The sequence below is a fragment of the Emydura macquarii genome, unplaced genomic scaffold (genome assembly GCF_026122565.2).
Source record: "Emydura macquarii macquarii isolate MOO-44397 ecotype Brisbane River unplaced genomic scaffold, CSIRO-AGI_Emac_v2 contig_2205, whole genome shotgun sequence".
Taxonomy (NCBI): Eukaryota; Metazoa; Chordata; order Testudines; family Chelidae; genus Emydura; species Emydura macquarii.
In genome coordinates this window covers 6,331,130-6,351,918 of record NW_027132342.1, presented here as the reverse complement: position 1 = coordinate 6,351,918, position 20,789 = coordinate 6,331,130, and the positions used below count along the sequence as shown (strand labels likewise).

The 20,789-nt window shown below is 41.2% G+C and overlaps 1 long non-coding RNA gene across 1 annotated transcript in view; it reads left to right on the top strand.

Annotated features, from left to right (window-relative positions):
* The window catches only part of LOC137160611 (uncharacterized), a 79,701-nt gene that overhangs the window by 51,706 nt on the left and 7,206 nt on the right, over positions 1-20,789 (top strand). Inside the window, exon 2 of the long non-coding RNA XR_010921943.1 lies at positions 7,850-7,918. This is a non-coding gene — a long non-coding RNA (uncharacterized lncRNA). The remainder of the gene's footprint in view (positions 1-7,849; positions 7,919-20,789) is intronic.

Sequence of the window (20,789 nt, the reverse complement as noted above, 5' to 3'; positions counted from 1 at the left end):
CAAACAATACTCAGGTCTTCTACAGTGACACATTAAAAGTCTGATATCTCATATCCTAGCAGGAATGGAAATGAAAAGCCATATGCCGAATGAAAGCCATATGCTACTGCTAGAAAAGATAGATTCTCATCTTCTCAACGGGATGCAGTATACCATGGATATTTTTCAATTTATGGTACCAGTGAGCACTATAGTATGTAAATGCTGCATTACCGCATTTTCTTCTAAACCTGGAAGATCCCTGAGATCTGACTTTGAATTTGTGACATTTTTACGTATAGAAACAATATTGTATTTTAGATGATTTTTAGAGGTTTGAAAATGTGTCAATGGACTTAGTCCAGCTTCTCAGGTGTAAATTTAGTGGAATATATTCATTTATACCAGCTAAGGATCTGGTCCTATAGTAACTAATACACCTGGAGTTTCAGGTGGAGAGGTCCCAATATTTTTTTTTTAAGCCCTCTAGACTAGTTTTCCTGTAAAATATGTGATGTATATCATATGTGCTGGTGGAATACAAGGGTTTGTCAGCACTCATCAGGATTAGTTGCATTGCTTAGTTATATTGTCACCACTCCTGAGTATTGTGGCTATAACAAACCAGTATCAATGAAAGGTGTGTGTACTCACATGCACTCTGTTGAAGATTAAATAGGTTTTATACATCCTTGTTTTATTCCTAAGATTTTTTTTTTATAATACTAAATTGGCATGCTGATATATACTGTGAAGCAGTGTTGTTTTGGTATTAAGTATTAGTTGAGCAAGCAAAAGAGGAGAAGTTTGTATTCCCTTGGAGGTATCTTTTCAGGAATGGGATATCAAGAATGCTGAAATTATCATGACATTGAAGTTGTATCTGAGATCCTACTTCATACGTAGGGGAATTTTAGAGTACTTCATCAGCAATAGAGTTAAATAGAATTAAATTATTGTGTTTGTAAAATACATATGTACATCTTATTGATTGGAAGCTGTTCAAGTAATGTATTCCATTCTCTGGCGGTTAGCCATGTAAATTTATGGCTCTATATAAATGATTAGTAATACTCTCATATACTGCGTAAATAAAACAGATCATGAATTTTATATTGTTCAATACCAATTTGTAGGTTAACACACACTTCCTAACAAAGATCTCAAAATGATTTGAAATAAGATTACTGCATTCAATATTTGGATTTATGTAAGCATATCATTATTTTTCACATTTATCTTTTTGGCCTGAAGAGTGGATTAGCTGTGTGGGGGTTTTACTTATTTATTACATGAGTAAGAAATCTGAAAATATGTGGCAGGATACCAACCTCTGAGCAGGGTTTATAATTTAATACTTGATTTCAAATTAGGCTGGAAAGAACCCTTTTTTACTTAAAAGGTAGTGTAGTTGCAAAAGTCTCCAGATACTCTGAGTCAGATCCTCAGGTGGTGTGAACTAACATACATCAACGGGAAACATGTGCATATGGAGCAATTTCCAAGTATAGATTGAGGACTGTATAATATATACTCCTTTGTGGAAATTATCTACTACTGTGAACATGCCCAGGTGTGTGTCATTGTTTAGGTGATTTAGCCTTAATCAGAAGCACCATCTATTCTGTAGGAAAAGCAAATTTGGTTCATTTTGACTTTTCCCTTTTTACATGTATGAATATTAAACAGGTGTATGCGGTAATCTTTTCATTCTTGTTACTTTTTAAATACTAGTTTCTACACTTTTAAAAATTATGGACCAGCTCCTATACAGGAAGGATGGGCTCCATGGATTGCTGACATGTAAAATTAAAAAGGTTTTAGAGCAATTTTTAAACTAAGGGCTGGGGGAAAGCAGACAGATACAGAGGAGCACATAGCTCGGACAGAGAAATCCATTGGTGGAGGACCTATGAATGGAGATTCTCTCTATCCTAGTAAGGAAGAGAGGATGAAAGAGGATAAAATACAGGTAGGATCTCATGAGAAACAGTCAAATGAAAAAGAGTGTTAGTCAATTACATCACGTAATGGCAGACAGCTAAAAAGTGACAATTTTTAAGTGCTTATATACAAATGCTAGAAGTTTAAATACAAAAAATGTGTGAACTCAAGTAGCCTCATAGTAAATGAGCATATTAATTTAATAGGCATCACATAAACTTGGTGGAATAAGGATAATCAGTGGGACACAGCAATACCAGGGTAGAAAGTATATCTGAAGGACAGAATAGATTGTACTGATGACACTATATGTGAAAGAAAGCGTAGAGTCCAATGAAGTAAAAATCTTAAATGAACCAAAGTGTGCCATAGAATTTCTATGGCTAGTATTTCCTTGCGTGAATAATAAGAATGTAGCAGTAGGGATATACTACCGACCACCTGACCAGGATGGTGATAGTGACTGTGAAATGCTCAGGGAGATTAGTGAGACTATACAAAATAAAAAACTCAATAATAATGGGGGATTTCAACTATAACGTATTGACTGGGTACATGTGGGGTGACCAGATAGCAAGTGTGAAAAATCGGGATGGGGGTGGAGGGTAATAGGCACCTATATAAGACAAAGCACTGAATATCAGGACTGTCCCTATAAAATTGGGACATCTGGTCATTCTATGTACATGTTACCTCCGGACGGGATACAGAGATAAAGTTTCTTGACACCTTGAATGAGTGCTTCTTGGAGCAGCTAGTCCTGGAACCCACAAGAGGATTTAATCCTAAGTGGAACACAGGATCTGGTCCAACAGGTGAATATAGCTTTGGTAATAGTGACCAGACCATAATACAATTTAACATAAGACACCAAAGCAGCCAACCACGGTAGCATTTAATTTCAGAGAGGGAAACTACACAAAAATGAGGAAGTTAGTTAAACAGAAATTGGTACTATGCCAAAAATGAAATATCTGCAAGCTGCATGGAAACTTTTTAAAGACTCCATGATGGAGGCTCAATTTAAATGTATACCCCAAATTAAAAAACATAGTAAAAGGACCAAAAAAGATTTTGATATTTACTCCCAAATCCCACACCTAATGATTGACCCTGAAATCTCTACCTCCTTTTTTAATTAGACGCTGGCTTTGGGGTCTTCAGGATCAAAGCTATGGCTTTTTAGATGAAAATAATTCCTTAGGAGCTGCTGTTCGGACATACGTCATTGTGAGTCCTTAAAGAGTGGCCTCCAAAGATAGTAGGTGTCTTGTCTCTTGGTTTTTAAGTGGCTTGGCAGAATTCATTTTAAAAATTATTTTTGACTGCTAAGATCCATGTTTATTTTTAAGCTTTTTTTCAATTCAATTTTAAATTTTCACAGTTGCAGGAACTCATGAGGAGGAGAGGGTCAGACAATTATTTAATGACAGTGGATGTTGAGATTCTAAAGGTTAAAACTTTGTAACCGTTAATACACAAACTATCAAAAATATACAAAGTAAATATCCTTAAAACAACCTCCAGTAAATTCTCAAGCAGCAGTTTTCTTCTTTTGCTGATCTATAAATTTCAGTTATCAACAGAAATATTTTTTGTCAGTTCGTGTACAGTGCAATCAAGATTTGACACAAATATACTCCTTCCATGCCTAAAAAGCCACCATATCTCTTGGTGAGCTGTTCCAATGGTTTACTCTCACTGTGCAAAAATGTGTGCTTTATGTCTAGCCTGGATTTATCTAGCTTCAGTTTCCAACTATTGGATCTTGTTATGACTTTGCCTGGTAGATTACAGAGCCCTGTATTCACAGAAATCACTTCTCTATGTAGATACTTATAGTGATCAGTGAATCTCTTAACTCTCTCTTTGATAAACTAAGTAGATTGATCTTCCTAAATCTTTCATTTTAGGCAGGCTGTCTAGCTATTGAATCCCTTTTATTACTCTTCTCTGAACCTGCTTCAATTTTTCAACAGTCTTTTTGAGGTGTGGACACCAGAACTGGACATATTATTCTAATAATAGTCTCACCAGTACTGTATATATGAAGTACAAAGGGGGCATAAATCATTAGCACTGGTTTAAATGACCACACAAGGTGCTGGACAACAGAATCTGGCCCAATAGATTAGAGGATTAAAGAAGAAATTATTGGAAATGCCAGGGGTAAATAGATAGACATGGGAAAGAGAGAGAGAGAATTATTTAAGTGTCCGCAAAGCAGTCTAAATTTTAAATTATATATAGAGATAACAGTGCTGATTCAACTGCAACTTCTGAATAATTAGTATGGAGACTGTTTATCCACAAAATTGTTTTGTAACGATACGATCGTCAGGAACTAGCATTACATATTTAGGACCATATGCTGTAATTACTTATTTGCCTTGAAATGAATTGAATCAAAGTTAGCAGTTGTGGGAATGTTTGCCTCATGTTCCTCCTATCACTGGTGAAGGTTTCCCTCTTGCACAGTATAAGGCAGTCACATACAGTTTGGGCTGAATCTCAGGCCTGGAAGAGGGCAATCTTTGGTCCAATAGTTCCCTATCTTCTCAAACTCAATAAGTGAGACATCAGCTATCACCCCATTACATTTTTACCTGCATAATTGACATGGTTCATTTACAAAAGAACCTTCCTCCCCACTACCCTCTCATGCATTCGGATACTGAAGCAATCTCAGTGCATCCATCAACACCCTTTCCCTGGAGCCTGACTGTTACAGAAAATGAGGAGTGGATAATGATTCCCCCTTTAATTACAGTGTCACAAATGTTTATACAATAATATTTATACTCAAGTCTCTATCAATATTTCTGCCTCCGATTCATAATTTAAGTAGTGATATTCATGTACTTATTAATGGTGCAATTTTTCTTGCCATGTTTTCATTAGAAGCCCTGTTATCTGCACAATTATTTTTGCCCCTCTTCCTCTTTTTCAGTTTAATCATGCATGTTTGACTTGATTTGCTCCCCATTTCTATTCAGTGAACTACATTTCATTATGATGAAATCTTGCTTTGTCAATGTAAGAGTGTCCTCGCCAGTCAGTGTCAGCAGCATTCATTCTTGAGGACATCCTAAAATGAGACTGTGAAGAAAGAATTTTTTTTATTTATTTAGCAGGCTGGAAAGCTAATCATTAGTGGCACCTACATTTAGTTATTTCTTAAATAGCATTTCTCTTTAACAGCTTAGATTCCTGGCACTGAGAAGAGGGCAATCTATTCATTCACAAGTGTGTGGCTGGATTTTAATAGAAAAGATAAATTATTCGTTCATATCCACCATCTGTAAGCTCTTTAAAACCCCCAGACCCTAGATGTGATTTTTTTTTTTCTTATTCTGTTTTTACAGAAGTCATCAACGGCCTATGGTGGGTTCTGTACAATAAATGCTTTTATTTCTAGGCGAGCCAGTTTTCTGTCTTTCTCATCTTTTATGACTTCATGATTCTTCAAGGTCAGAGAACGGCAAACTCTTTGTCGACTGTGGGATAAATGTCTGGGAGTGAAAGTTAATCTGTCACACCATTCCATTGCTGTACTTCAGCCTTGAGCCACAGGTACAACACGGTGTGGGTTTATTCACTTTCTCCACAGGCATCCATTGTTCAGAATGTAGCTGTGCATTGTGTGTTGCCTGGGTAATCTTGGATGACAGGTTTTTTGGGGAGCAAGCATGAACCCTATTCCCCAACTCTCTTAGGTCGCATCCTACAGTGATAGAGTAGCATGTTTTCTGTTTTGATAACCATGTTAGAAGTAATTCTTAATCTTGCCTAATAGGGAAGATATGCAGGACTGTGGATAATTACAGATTGTAATACTTTTTGTTCCCTGGGGAGCATAATCTTTTTTGGTTTTTATATAAATCAGTGTGATATCTGTGGTGCTATATTAGCATTTTTCAAATATTAACTAACCCTGGTAGGAAGGGAGTGGAGAGCTGAGTGAATAATTTGCAATTAATAATTTGTCTGATTAATTTAGCCTCTTTCCACTCATGGAATATCCATAAGCAGATCATGGAATCCCCTGATTTAGGAAAAGGTTTGTATATATGCTATATAATATCAGGCTTGCCCTCAGGACACATTGACAGAAACACAGTTCCTCCTTTCTCTGAGGTACAAACTGTGTTACTATACCAGCAACTACAACACTATGCTCACTACAACAGCTCAATTCCATTGGCTAATGAGTAATCTATGATTATAACATTATGATCATCTAGTCTGACCTCCTTAACGGCGCGGGCTACAGAACCTCACCCATTCACACCTGTAATAGACCCCTAACCTATGACTGAGTTATTGAAGTTTTTAAACCACGATTTGAGGACTTCAAAGTACAGAGAATCCACCAGCAAGTGGCCTGTGCCCCATGCTGCAGAGGAAGGTGAAAAAACCCCAGAGCCTCTGCCAATCTCCCTGGGAGAAAATTCCTTCCCGAACCCAAATATGACGATCAGCTAAACCCTGAGCATGTGGGCAAGACTCACTAGCCTGACACCAGGAAAGAATTCTCTGTAGTAACTCAGAACCAATCCCATCACAGGCCACTGGGCATATTTACCACTAGTAGTCAAAGATCAGTTAATTGCCAAATTAGGCTGTCCCTTCATATCATCCCCTCCGTAAACTTTCAAAGCCAGCTAGGTTTTTTGCCCCCACTACTCCTCTTGGAAGGCTGTTCCAGAACTTTATTCCTCTGATAGTTAGAAACCTTCATCTAATTTCAGGTCTAAATTTCCTGATGGCCAGTTTATATTCATTAATTCTTGTGCCCACATTGATGCTGAACTTAAATAATTCCTCTCCTTCCCTGGTATTTATCACTCTGATGTATTTATAGAGAGCAATCATATCTCCTCTCAACCTTCTTTTGGTTAGGCTAAACAGGTCAAGCTCTTTGAGTTTCCTCTCATAAGACAAGTTTTTCATTCCGCAGATCATCCTAGTAGCTCTTCTCTGCACCTGTTCCAGTTTGAATTCATCTTTCTTAGACATGGGAGACCAGAACTGCACACAGTATATTCCAGATAAGTCATCTAGTCTAAAGCCCTGCCACCAGGGGACTTATCTGTTGTGACCACCTGTGTCTAAAAATTAGCTGTGTATATAGCGCGTTAAACCTGCGGCTCAGGCTGGAGCTCGTGCTCTGAAGCCTGTGGGAGGGGTAGGGTGGGCTGCAGCCTGTTGCAGATTTGAAAGCACTATCTGCACAGCTATTTTTAGAGCGCTAGAGCGAACCCTGCTAGCTGGAGTCTGTCCCTCTGGCCTAGGAGGCTCGCTTCCATTGGCTGTGAAAACCTACCCTCAGCGCTTCTCAGCTTCCCGCTCAATGGCAGGGAGCCTGGCAGCTCAGGCAAACCCTAGGAGCCCCAGCATGAACTGACAGCATAATGGCCCATCAGGCAGGAGCCAGCTCTCTGGAAGCCTAGTCAGTCCAACACACTGTTTAGACTTTTTTCAAAAAAAATATTCCAGACTCCCTCCCCTCCCCCCACCCTTCCACAGGAAATGTAGAAATGGCCAGTTTTCATTCTGATGCTGAATGGTTCTTTATGGAATTTCCTCTGGAATGGGAATTCTAGGTTCTAGCCAGTGCTGCTGTCGAGCTATCCCAGTCTCTGCTTCAGTGGATAAAGTTCCATTAACTTGAGAGTTAAAACCAAACTGAACTATTGCTATGCTTCCTACATACTACTCCCTTAAAAAACACTATAGGAGTTTCTTGAATTTTACAGCAAGAGGACAGAATACTTTGGGAGGCTATAAAGCTTCCAAGGGCTAATAGATGCTTCTGTTTATTGACAGCAAGTGACCTGAGAGTCCATGAAGTGAGATTAGGAAATGCCAGTCAACTGCTGCAGATTACTTCATGAATAATGTAATTTCATTCCTCTTCACACAGAATTAAAATGTCTTTCTATATGGCCACTGCACAGATGGGACCAGGATCTAGGACCGGGACCGGGACCAGGTGTGTTTGCTCGCTTCCTGGAGAAGCAGAGTTCCATCAGGGAGGATTGCATTTATTTATTTTTGCTAGAACTACAATAAAAAGGAAAACATTTTCTTTTAATAGTCATTCTTTTTTTTAAATTTAATCTTCTCACTGGTTGGTGGTAGCATAAAATGTTGTGTGATGAAAAAAAGTTTACCAAAAAGGTTGGGTGGGTTGGTTAAGTAGTGTCTTTAAAAACTATCAGCTACTGGTGGAAAATAGATTTTTAGAATAGATTTGGTTCTATTTTATTGCTTATATTTACAGCCATTACAAAAATGAAGGATAAATTTGAGGCTTGATCTGTCAATATTTAATTAAATAGATAGAGGACAAAAGACAAGAAAATATTCTTTAGAGAAGAGGCTTGAACAGTCAGAGGGTAGGGGGGAGATTAGATGACTTGGCAGGTCTTTTCCATCGCTGATGGATTTTGATTCTGTTATGCAGTTGGAATGCATGTTTGTCTATGTGCTGTCTTTCCAGATAAGGGATTGACCTATACCAGAGCACAGATGAAAATGCTAAGTGAAGTCACTGACAAAAGTCATTCAGGCACTTTAGAACAAGATCACAGATCTGATGCTGTGTGGCAAATCCTATGTACATACAGTTAGTATTTGGAAAGATTCTAGGCTGCTATAAATCAGAATACTCCTGCAGTTGAGAGAGCTGAAGATTTGACCCATGGATAACGCTTTGTGGATACTGTTTGTCTGTTAGTAGACTTTCGTGTATACATTATTTTCCTGAACCTTGTATAGCCCTATACAGCTGATAGCACATTAGAATAGGAGCACTTGACACCCACGTAGCTGTAGGTGACTACATAAGATATAAGGCAGGGGGAGCATTGTGCACCTGACGGTGTACGGAGTCCTGCTCCATTGAAGTCCATGGCTGAATTCCTACTGAATTCAGTGGTGCAGGCACTGGGCCTAAAGAAGTAGTTACATATCTCCAGTGTGGGTGTTTCTTGCATTTTATCTAGCGAGGAGGAGGGGTTTGTCTGCTTAACACCTTTTAAGAGGTGTGGATTCCTCCACAGGCTAAGACTGATAAATAGCCCTCATTACTTAGTGAATTCATCCTCACAACATTTCTGTGTTCAGATGGGGAAGCGTGGCACAGGTGGACTAAGGCCCAGCTCCCTAAAGGTATTCGGGTTTCTGACTTCCATTGGTTTCAATGTGATTTGCTCAAGGTCATACAGGAAGCTTCCAGTGTAGCAGAGAATTAAAATTCCAAGTTAGCCCCTAGCCACTGAAGCATCCTTTTTCTAACATCCACATTTGAGAGAGTTCTCTTTCGATGTCCCCTGGTGTTAATTTGTGTATTTTTTCCCCCTTCTAATGTTGAGGCTAATATGCTCAGTATCAGGTCCATTAGTTTACATGATAATAAATCTAGATGAACCTCACAGTAAAATAGGAATAAACCATGCATGGAAAGCTGCATCTCCCACAGTCAATCTGAATTCTTTGAGGGAATGAACAAAGTAGTACTATATAGGAGGACCAGTAGATATAATAATTATATTGACTCAAAGATTCTGTGACAGTCAGTTAAACTACAAAGTCACAGGGTGAAGGGTAAATTATTGTAATGGATTCAAAACTGGTTGAGAGAGAGAGAAAACAAAGGGTAGGGATAAATTGTCAGTGTGGAAAAAGGTTAATAAGGGGTTGCCTGAGAAAACACACTTGGGCTAATGCTGCTTAATATATTTACGTAATTAACTTGGAAAGGGGGGTTAAGAGTAAAATTATTTAGGCTCCGATTCTCCACTACTCAAAGAACAGATTGTTTTCTTAACTGATAGCACAATATAGACTCTTGTAACAAATTTGATCAAGTACCTGTATTAAATGTAAACTCTATAAGTAAACAAATCAAGGTATGTAAACAGAAACAGAGGCTTACAGAAAGGTGGAAAATTAAGGACCTGATTCTGCTTCCACTAAAATCCATGGAAGTTTTAGCATGGTCTTATTGGACCAGGCTTCAGATATTTAATTTCTTACTCACACAAGTAATACCACTGACTTCAGCTGATCTGATTAAAGCAAGCATGGGGTGCCAGTGTGATGAAGTTTTTGAGTAGCTGAATAAGCAAGTGGAAAGCTGGCATTTTTATTTGTGGTTAAATGCTCTTAGTCTTATTGTTACCTCATTTCCCCAACCATCTGACTCATCTGCCTGTTCTATCCTGTCGAATGCTTAAACTTCAAATTCTCTAGGCCAGAGACTCTTTTTTGTTAAATGTGTGTACAGCACCTAGCACAAAAGGGCCCTGTTGGGGTTCTTATGTGTGATCATAAGACAAATGATGAGTGTATTCTTCAAGAGAATTGTGTGGTCACTATGTGTGCTGAGCGCTGTAACTACTATGACATTTTCTCCTACGCATTGTAACTACATTGTCATTAATGTGTATACCAAACCTAGTGGTATCAACTCCCCACCCATGGAAAATAGTGTAAAAAACTTATAAATGTCTTGCGTTTGCATCTGACGAAGTGTATTTCTGCCCACGAAAGCTTATGCCCAAATAAATTTGTTAGTATTTAAGGTGCCACAGAACTCTTGTTGGGTTTTTTTTTTTTTAAATAAAAGTCAGTTACCTAAAGCATGTAGGTTACATGAAAGGCAAGACACTAAAGAGAACAGGCAATTGAAAATAAAACCTGGGGCAAATGCTGCTCTAGGGCAAGAAGGTAGAGAGCTCAATGAAACCCAGCGTATCCAGATATGCCTATCATCTCTGATGGGCGTGTACCTGGGGAGGCTAGCCCTTCCTGCTCTTTGTGTTGCCATGGCTACCATGTATTTTTTAGCATGCTAAGTCGATGACAGCTAGTGCGAGTGTGTCTCTGTGAGCTGGAGATTATACCCCCAGTGCCAAGTGTAGACATATCCTTAGACAGCACAAATGATACACAGATCTATGGAAAAACAACAAAGCTTGCACATAACTGCCTGCCTCAGTTTCCTCACCATGCCAAATGCCCTTGTGGATTTGGTTAGCGTCTTTTCAGGGAATCCAGGATTCTGTCTCAGCCAGTCTGCTTCTGGTCCTGCTCTCTCTAAAATGACTGGGGAGAGAGCCTCTGTTATGATTCCAGTCTCCCCTAACAGATGATTTTCCTCCATGTCTTCATGTTTCTGGGGTGGTTACAAGCTCACCTAGCTGAACTGGTTCAGCAGCAGCAGCTAGCTCTTTGTCGTAAGGTACTTGCATTTGAAGGGGAGACCCTCCAGCTTAACAGCCTTTGATCATTGTTCTGTATTGTTAGCCTCCTCCTAGGTGCAAGAAGTTCTACTCCTGGGGGGGGGGAATTCTGCACCAAAAAATTAAAAATACTGTGCACCGTATCTTAAAATTCTGCGCATTTTGTTTTTAAGAATAACGCAATATAATCACACTCGTTTCAATTACTTAGGGTATTTTGAAATAAATTACCAATCAGCAAGTATGTCTGTAACACTACAGACAACAAAAAAGATGACGCCAGGAGTATAGAGGTAAAGAAACCCCTACGACAACCCAGTTCTGGTTTCTCTGTTATGCTTTTGTCGAGTGCCTCAGTCTGATTGTGTCACAGGTGCCAGCTGGGCACGTCTTGGGAGGAAAACTCTGCTCCACCCATCTTTTCGTCAATTCTTGGGTTTTTGTTGTTTGTTTTTTGCCTGGCCCCTGGAAGGGTTAACATATTTCTAGTTTGCAAATAAAAGACACTGCCAAGGGGAGGGGAGCTGGATGGGTTATTTGGAGGGGGGCTGTGTAGGGGCCCTCCAACCCGCACCCCTTCCCCCACAGCCCAGTCGCAGGGTACCCCCTGTCCCAGATGCCTTCATGCCCTTCCCCACCAGAGCCCAGAGGCAGGCTCCGCTCTGTGCAGCTTCGTTATTGTCCTGCCGGGCAGAGACGACCGGTACCTGCTGATAGTAAGGGGGCACAATTTAAAGGTTTAGCCACCCCTGGAACATCTTGAGTCACACACACACCTCTTACCCTCAGTCTCCCCTCACTGAAAGCAGCAGCCACTCCCTGCAGCTCCCAACTGTTGCGCCTGCCCCTTCCTGAGGGGTGCAGCTCATAGGCTCCGGCAGCTGCCAAGGGGCCCAGCTGCATATGTGACTGAGCTGGGCCAGCAAACCTGGGAACTGCAGCCCTCCTGCCTCTCTGCCCTAGTGCAACTCTGCAGCACCAATTCTATGCAGAACATTAATTCTGTGCAAATTCTGCATTGCACAGTGGTGCAGAATTCCCCCAAGAGTAAATTTCTCCTGACACCTTCCTGGAGGCTTTAGCACAAGATGGAAGGTAAAAGGCAAAAGTGTCGGCACAGCACAGTCTTACTGTCAAACCAAAATGGAGTTTGTAGTAACATACATGCCTGAGTTTCAGGTTTACATGTAGACATAACCTCAAAGTAAAACTCCAGAACCATCTAATTACATCTGATTTCATGTTCAGACATGGAAAATTGTGGGCTTCAGAATGAAGCCATAATTCACTCCAGATTTGGTCAAAACTGGAATTCAGCCCATTAAAAATGGTTGTACACTTAAACTTTCAGCTAATCTGGGTTAAGTTTTGTAGTGAAGCCCTAAACCCGGTATGTCTTTGAGTTGTAGAATGAGAGCTTTGTATGTCTCTACAAGCAAGTAAAGGTCAACATTTTAGCACTTGAGATTCTTTCCCATTCAGTGTTGCTTTTTATTGTCCTTTACTGTCTGTGAATGTGCTTATTTGAGAGGCGTGGTTCAAAATAAATGTGCAGTATGTTTCTGAAGCATATGAGAGTTGACAATAGATTGTAATAGCTCCTTCAGAGTTGCTTCAGTCTATTGTGTTCTGCCATAGCTAGGTTTTTGTAAATGTGCATTTAAGCATTTCATAAGCATATATTTATCTGATGGAGTATAAGAGTACAAACTGTCATGGTCCATCATTTTGATACAGCTATGGAATTTGACTAAATGCCATGGTGAATTTTTGTTTTAGGAAAAAGGGGCTATTTATTAATGATAGTTGAGGGTTAAACCACATAAGTGCAAGTAAGTTTTATCCAAGTAAACTCTTATCTGACCTTCTTTGGTTCAGAACTCAGACTGAAGAACCTCTGGTGAGATTTTTTTTTTTTTTTTTTTAAATAGTACTGTAGTTCAACTTCCAGCCAGATCAGCAATACTGTGAACTTTCATTTGCATATCCAGTGCTGGCCAAAAAATCACAAAATGCATAAAATAGCCTCAAATGAGAAAATATAAAAATGAATCAAAAAGTTTGTAGAATCTCAAGAGCTGTGGCTTTCAATTTTAAATAAAGGTTCAGGCTCATTTTTATTTCATCCACTTCTCAATGCTCAGATGTATATAAGTGAGTTCTGGTTTGGCCCGTTGTGGAGGAGTCCTGATCACAATGTCTGGGCCTGGATGTGGGACATCTCTCCCTCATGCCCACACACAAAGTCCAGGAGTGAGTTGTATGCAGGGATCCAATTCAAGACCCTCTGTAAAGGGTCACATTCTCTAAGATTTATTGTGGCTCCTGAACCTTCCAAGAGAACCTCAGTTAGGTTTAGGTTGAATTTCAGGCGCAGCAGAAGGATCTATTCCTTAAGGCTGACACATACTAACCTTGATGATTTTCATAGTTCTAAGGGAACTGCATCTTTATTCCTCCTTTATGGTACACCAAGGGCCTCCACTTTAAGCTTCTGGCTCCTAGTCATTACCTTTCTTAGGGAGAGACCTATGTTTCATTCTCTCCGGACTGGGGATTATAAGGCTGCACCGCTCCCTCCCTTACACTGTGATATCCTAAGTAAGCCAGACACTCTAAAAAACCAACACCTGCACTTTGCTTTCACTGAGAGAGCTATGACCAGAGTGTTGCCTATAGTTAAAAGCTACCACAGAGCTCCTTCTGAGCAAGTACATTTATTCTCAAGGAAAAAGCATTACAGCGAAATCATATTTAAACAATAAAAACCTCTGTGGATCCCAAAATGCTTTCTTGAGGGAGTCCTGCATCAGACTATCCCACATCCTAAGGCTCTCACCTGAGCAGTGGTAGATCCATGTTTTCCTCCATAGGTTTGGGGGAGAGGGGAAGAAACTTGAATCAGTGGTCTCCCACATACCAGCTATATACCTTAACTGGGGACCTAAAAGTTAGAAGAGAGTTCTCCTTCTTCCTCCCTTCCCCCTGCCCCTATTTCCCCTAAGCCATTTTGTGTGAGCTCTGAGCCCACTTACTGGATTGGGTCCTGCAGGTGGGTTATGTAGAAAACAGTCTTCCCTGGGGCTTAGGCATGCAGATACCTAGAGTGAGTTTGCAGAGCGTATGCACAGAGTTAGTAACAGAGGTGTCTAGGGAATTCCTATGGAAAAGTTTAGGTGCCAAGTGAGTGTAGGAGGTTTGGTAGTGAATCCCCATGGGGCTTGATTTGGGGATTTAGGAACCTACATTCATTTGTTAATTAGCCCTTTATACCGTCAGCGTTTTTCCACTTGCCAGCTTTGTTCCAAGAGAAAATTCAACAAGAAATGCTTGGCTGAAGGTTGGAAACTCTTGAATGTTGAAATAAAATTATATAGATACATATACACACACACACTCACTCCTGGGAACTGTAGCCATCTACTTTTGTGCAGTTCTAGTGCCAGTAAATTTCACAGAAGCAGGTGGTGTATACAAAGAGTTATTTCTCTTAGTACAGAGGCATAAACATAACACACCTAAATAAAACATGCCTGGGCTTCACAATAAATGCATCAGGAGGTTTGAAACTAGCTGTAAAATGATTACAAAAAACAAAACAATGCAGCACTGCAGGCCTTTACACCATAAACACCCGACTAGATAAAAACAAATCAACAAAGCTAGCACTACACTCTCGTCAACAGTCTAATTCAACCCATTCAGCAATGGGAGTGAAGTCTAGAGCCCAATTTTAGTGGCAAGTTTAACAGACTACAACAAAACCTAAATAGAAACCCTCCAATAACAATTCTACAAACCACTGTGTACAGTAGCTCCACTAATATCGGCTGTAGAGGTAAGAGGACAATTCCTCCTCTTCAGTCAACATACAACCCCCCATCCCCATCATCAGTCATCTGAATCTCAACCAAAGCAGCACACACTCTCCAAACCAAAGCATTAGGAGATTAAAAATTCAAGGCGTAGCTAGGTATAACATCAAATCTAAATTCTCAAAAACCCTAATCTCTAGATCAGTGGAATAAACAACCTCACCTACACTACTGATGCTTGGGGCACTAAACCACAACTTAATGTGGGTCACTAGAGAACAGATAAGCGAACAATAAACCATGCTGCCACAGATGCTTTGGTAAACTTATCTCCTAGCATGAAAGTGTGAAATGTGCAAAATTTAGACCGTCTCCTTCCAAGTATATAATTAGTTTCCATAAACCAGTTGTGACAAGGGACACACACACAGCACAAACTCAGATGAAGAGCTATAAACCCCCAGTGGTCATACAATTGTGCTTGGAACAGATGCTTTCTGCTCCAAAATCCAAAAGATGACAGGCCAAAAAGATCATTCCTCAAATGACCAGAGATGACAAAAAAGTTTCTATTAAAACTCAAGGTAGGAAAAATCTGTACACCCCTTAGAGAAATGAAAGAGATGCCAGGAACGGTTTTGTGTTGTAGCAATCTGCCAAGGAATCAGAACTAGGAAATATAAACCCTTAAAAATGCAGAGAAGCTTTATCTTCGATCATATGTACAAAAAGCTGCTAAATGTATCTACGTAATTAGGACTATTTGAAAGTCAGGTAACCTGGATTCTATCCCCATTGACTCTCTGTGTGATCTTGACTCTCTGTGTGATCTTGGCCAAATCAATTAACCTTTGTGTGCCACAAGCTCATTTATGAAGTAGATCTACTAACCTATCCTTGCTATGTTGATGCAAAGGGGCCATACAATTGTCACATGTGGCTACAGGAGAATTCTCCCTTTCCCATCCTGTGAATCCCTGAATAGCAAAGATCTGATGTTAGGGCACTGTACCTCTCCTTGTAGCTTCCAGTATAGAAGGAGTGAGTGGAGTAAAAAAAGGCAATGCTTGACTTTATCTTTTCCCAGCTGCTGGAATGGCCCCTGGGTCCAAGATAGACAGCGTTGAAACTATTTTGCTTGTTCTGGAGACTGACCTTGTCCCCAGCCAAACCCAAAATAGAGGAAGCCCAGTAGTAGTGTAAAGCCACCTTTCCCTTCACTTCTATTCTGACATTGAGTTGAGGGAGCCCTGTTTGCAAAAGAACTACCCTAGACTTGGCACGTTGGTATCACAGCTAAGGCCATAATGCTTCTGGGAAAGTATTTTGGATATCCACAATGCCTGCATTTACTTTCATGTCAGAATTCTGTGGACCATAGCCAGCTGTGTCTCACATGAGAGGAAAAAGGCCTTGCTAAGACAAAGTACCCAGCGGTATTTTTTCTTTGTACTGGGAGGAGTGAATAACCAGGTCTGACTAGCAGAGGTGTTAATGGAGGTGCAATTCTATTCCTAGCACTAGTTCCTCTTGCACGGGCACAGTTAAATAAATATTTGACACAAAGCCACTGGATATTTTCTCATTACTGCTTGGAAAGGTGAATAGCTGAGAGGAAAATAGGAGAAAGAAAGTGATGGCATAAAAGACCAAGCCCTAGAAGTAATGTAAACACACCTGCCTTTTGTAGCAGACTTCAGAATTTTAATCAACAGCACTAGCAAAAAATAATTCCTCCTCCTTTTCCATGAGTACATTTAAAAACACAAGTTTAGTGTCCTCTCTGCTATGTTACACTGACTAGGAAATGCACAGTCATTTGTACAACAAGCTGCTAAATGTATGTACACTCTTAGGAATAAAATAGAGATGAAGGGCCAACTTCTGATCTCACTATGTGTCTGGCTCAAGCTGATGTAAATGGGAGTTTACTTGCAGGTGCTGGAGGGAGGGCAGGATTTGGCCTTCTATGGCTGCATCTACTCTACTATGGAGAGCAAGGGAAATTAAAACAACAATTACCTGTGATAGGCAGGAGAGAAGTACTCATCCCATAAACTCCTCACTATTTGGCTCTCCTTTTACATTCCCCAGGACTCTGGAGACCTAGACATTTCTCCAGAGCAGATAGCTATTTGACTGTCTAGTAAGTTTGCATGATAGATTAAGAGATTTGTCTTGCAGAACAGATCTGAGCTTGGATCTGAGTCGTGGACCTGAAACCCAGCGGGAGGGACTTCTTTCAGTCCCACAGTCTCAAATGAGAACAGCTACATGGAGGAGAGGGGAGAGGCTAGGGGTGGAGTGGAGGATGAGATTTTCATCCTCCAGTCTTAAAGGTCTGGCACCTCTAATGGCAGAGTTATTGCAGATGGCTCAGATTCTCTAACTAAAAAGAGACATGCTGTCAGAGTAACTGGAGCAGGCTCTTTACCTGTGCTAGAATGAAGGGCAGAAAAACAGTTCTTGATGCATTCAGGGAGAAAGAGCTGATAGAACCTTTAATGGCCTCTAGCCTGTAGAGGCCATCTAGCTATGTTGTTTTAAAAAGTAAAGCTGGAGCGTCGCATACAATACATTTCAAGAAAGGACTTAAAAATGATACTTACCCATGTTCAATGTCATCTCTTATTTGACTGGTTGCGCTGCAGATTCATTTGGAGTCCATGGTGCATTATTGATTATACAGAACCAAATGATAAGCAGGGATAATAAAGGGATAATAATACCTAATTGTAATAAGTCTGAGACAAAACATGTTAAAGATGGCTTATTAGAATCATAGAGCTGGAAGGGACCTCAGGAGGTCATCTAGTCCATCCCCTTTCTCAGAGCAGGACTAACCTCAGCTAAATAATCCCAGCGAGGGTTTTGTCAAGCGTCAGCTTAAAAACCTCTAAAGATGGAGATTCCACCACCTCCCTAGGTAACCCATTCCAGTGCTTCACCACCCTCCTAGTGAAAAACTTTTTCCTAATATCCAACCTAGACCTCCCCCACTGCAATTTGAGACCGTTGCTCCTTGTTCTGTCATCTGCCACCACTGAGAACAGCCTAGCTCCATCCTCCCTGGAACCCCCTTTCAGGTAGTTAAAGGCTGCTATCAAATCCCCCCTCATTCTTCTCTTCTGCAAGCTAAACAAGCCTAGTTCCCTCAGCTTCTCCTCATAAGTCTTGTGCTCCAGCCCCCTAATCATTTTTGTTGCCCTCCGCTGGACTCTCTCCAACTTCTCCACATCCTTTTTGTAGTGGGGAACCCAAAACTGGACACAATACTCCAAATACGGCCTCATCAATGCCAAATAAAGGGGAATAATCACTTCCCTCGATCTGCTGGCAATGCTCCTACTAATGCAGCCCAATATGCTATTAGTCTTCTTGGCAACCAGGGCACACTGCTGACTCATATCCAGCTTCTTATCCACTGTAACCCCCAGGTCCTTTTCTGTAGAACTGCTGCCTAGCTCGTTGGTCCCCAGTCTGTAGCTGTGTATGGGATTCTTCCGTCCAAAGTGCAGGACTCTCCACTTGTCCTTGTTGAACCTCATCAGAGTTCTTTTGGCCCAATCCTCCAGTTTGTTTAGGTCCTTCTGTATCCTATCCCTACCTTCCAGGGTATCTACCACTCCCCCTAGCTTAGTGTCATCTGCAAACTTGCTGAGGGTGCAATCTACCCCATCCTCTAGATCATTAATGAAGATGTTGAACAAAACCGGCCCCAGCACCGACCCCTGGGGCACGCTGCTTGTGACCGGCTGCCAGCTAGACATGGAGCCATTGATCACTACTCATTGAGCCCTATGCTCTAGCCAGTTCCCTATCAATTTTATAGTCCATTCATGCAACCCATATTTCTTTAACTTGCTGATAAGAATACTGTGAGAGACCGTATCAAAAGCTTTGCTAAAGTCAAGGTATATCACGTCCACCGCTTTCCCCACATCCACAGTCATCTCTTCATAGAAAGCAATCCGGTTGGTCGGGCATGACTTTCCCTTGGTGAATCCATGTTGACTGTTCCTGATCACCTTCCTCTCTTCCAAGTGCCTTACAATGGATTCCTTGAGGACTGCTCCATGATTTTTCCAGGGATTGAGGTGAGGCTGACCGGTTTGTAGTTCCCTGGATCCTCTTTCCCGTCTTTTTTGAAGATGGGCACTATATTTGCTTTTTTCCAGTCATCAGGGACCTCCCCCAATTGCCACGAGCTTTCAAAGATAATAGCCAATGGTTCTGAAATCATATCAGCCAACTCCCTCAGCACCCTTGGGTGCATTGCATCTGGACTTGTGTATGTCCAATCTTTCTAAATAGTCTTGGACCTGTTCCTTCAGCACTGCGGGATGTTCACCTCCTTCCCATTCTGTGCCGCCCACTGCAGTAGTCTGGGAGCTGACCTTGTCTATGAAGACAGAGCCAAAAAAGGCATTGAGTACCTCAGCTTTCTCCACGTCCTCTGTCACTAGGTTGCCTCCCCCATTCTGTGAGGGGACCACACTTTCCCTAATCTTCCTCTTGTTGGTAACATACCTGTAGAAACCCTTCTTGTTCCCCTTCACGTCCCTTGCTAGCTGCAACTCCAGTTGTGCTTTGGCCTTCCTGATTTCATTCCTGCATGTTCGAGCAGCATTTTTATACTCCTCCCTAGTCATCTGAACAAGCTTCCACTTCTTGTAAGCTTCTTTTTTGTGTTTAAGTTCACCAAAGACTTCTTTGTTAAGCCAAGCTAGATGCCTACCATATTTGCTATTCTTTCTGCACATCGGGATGGTTTGTTCCTGTGCCCTCAGTAAGGTTTCTTTAAAATACAGCCAGCTCTCTTGGATTCCTTTCCCCCTCATATTAGCCTCCCTGGGGATCCTGCCCATCAGCTCCCTGGGGGAGTCAAAGTCTGCTTTTCTGAAGTCCATGATCCATATCCTGCTATTCTCCTTTCTTCCTTTTGTCAGGATCCTGAATTCGACCATCTCATGGTCACTGCTGCCTAGGTTGCCACCCACTTCTACTTCCCCTACCAAATCTTCCCTGTTTGTGAGCAGCAGGTCAAGAGAAGCACGGCCCCTAGTTGGTTGCTCCAGCACTTGCAGCAGGAAATTGTCTGCAACACTATCCAAAAACTTCCTGGATTGTTTGTGCTCTGCTGTATTGCTCTTCCAGCAGATGTCAGGGTGATTTGAAGTCCCCCATGAGAATCAGGTCCTGTGAACTGGAAACTTTCCCTAGTTGACTGAAGAAAGCCTCATCTACCTCGTCCTCCTGTTCTGGTGGTCTGTAACAGACATCCACCATGACATCACCCTTATTGTTCTTGCTTCTAAGCTTAACCCAGAGACACTCAACTGGCTTATTTCCAGTTTCATACTGGAGCTCAGAGCAATCATAGCGCTCTCTTACATACAGTGCAACTACTCCACCCTTTCGCCCCTGCCTGTCCTTCCTGAACAGTTTATACCCATCCATGACAGTGCTCCAGTTGTGAGAGTTACTCCACCAAGTCTCAGTTATTCCAATCATGTCATAGTTTCTTGACTGTGCCAGGACTTCCAGTTCCTCCTGCTTGTTTCCCAGGCTTCTTGCATTTGTGTATAGGCACTTGAGATAAGTAGCTGATAATTGCTGCTGCTGCTGCTTGCTTTGCTGACTTTTTCGGGAAGGCATTCCAGCTAACCATTTCAAACTAGGAACATGAAACATGAACCATCAAATATGTGATGGCATAAAACATATCTGGATAACATTTTATTAAAGAATGCTAACAGCCTGCCTGAAGCATGCACTGCATCCGTCAGACAGGCCTAGA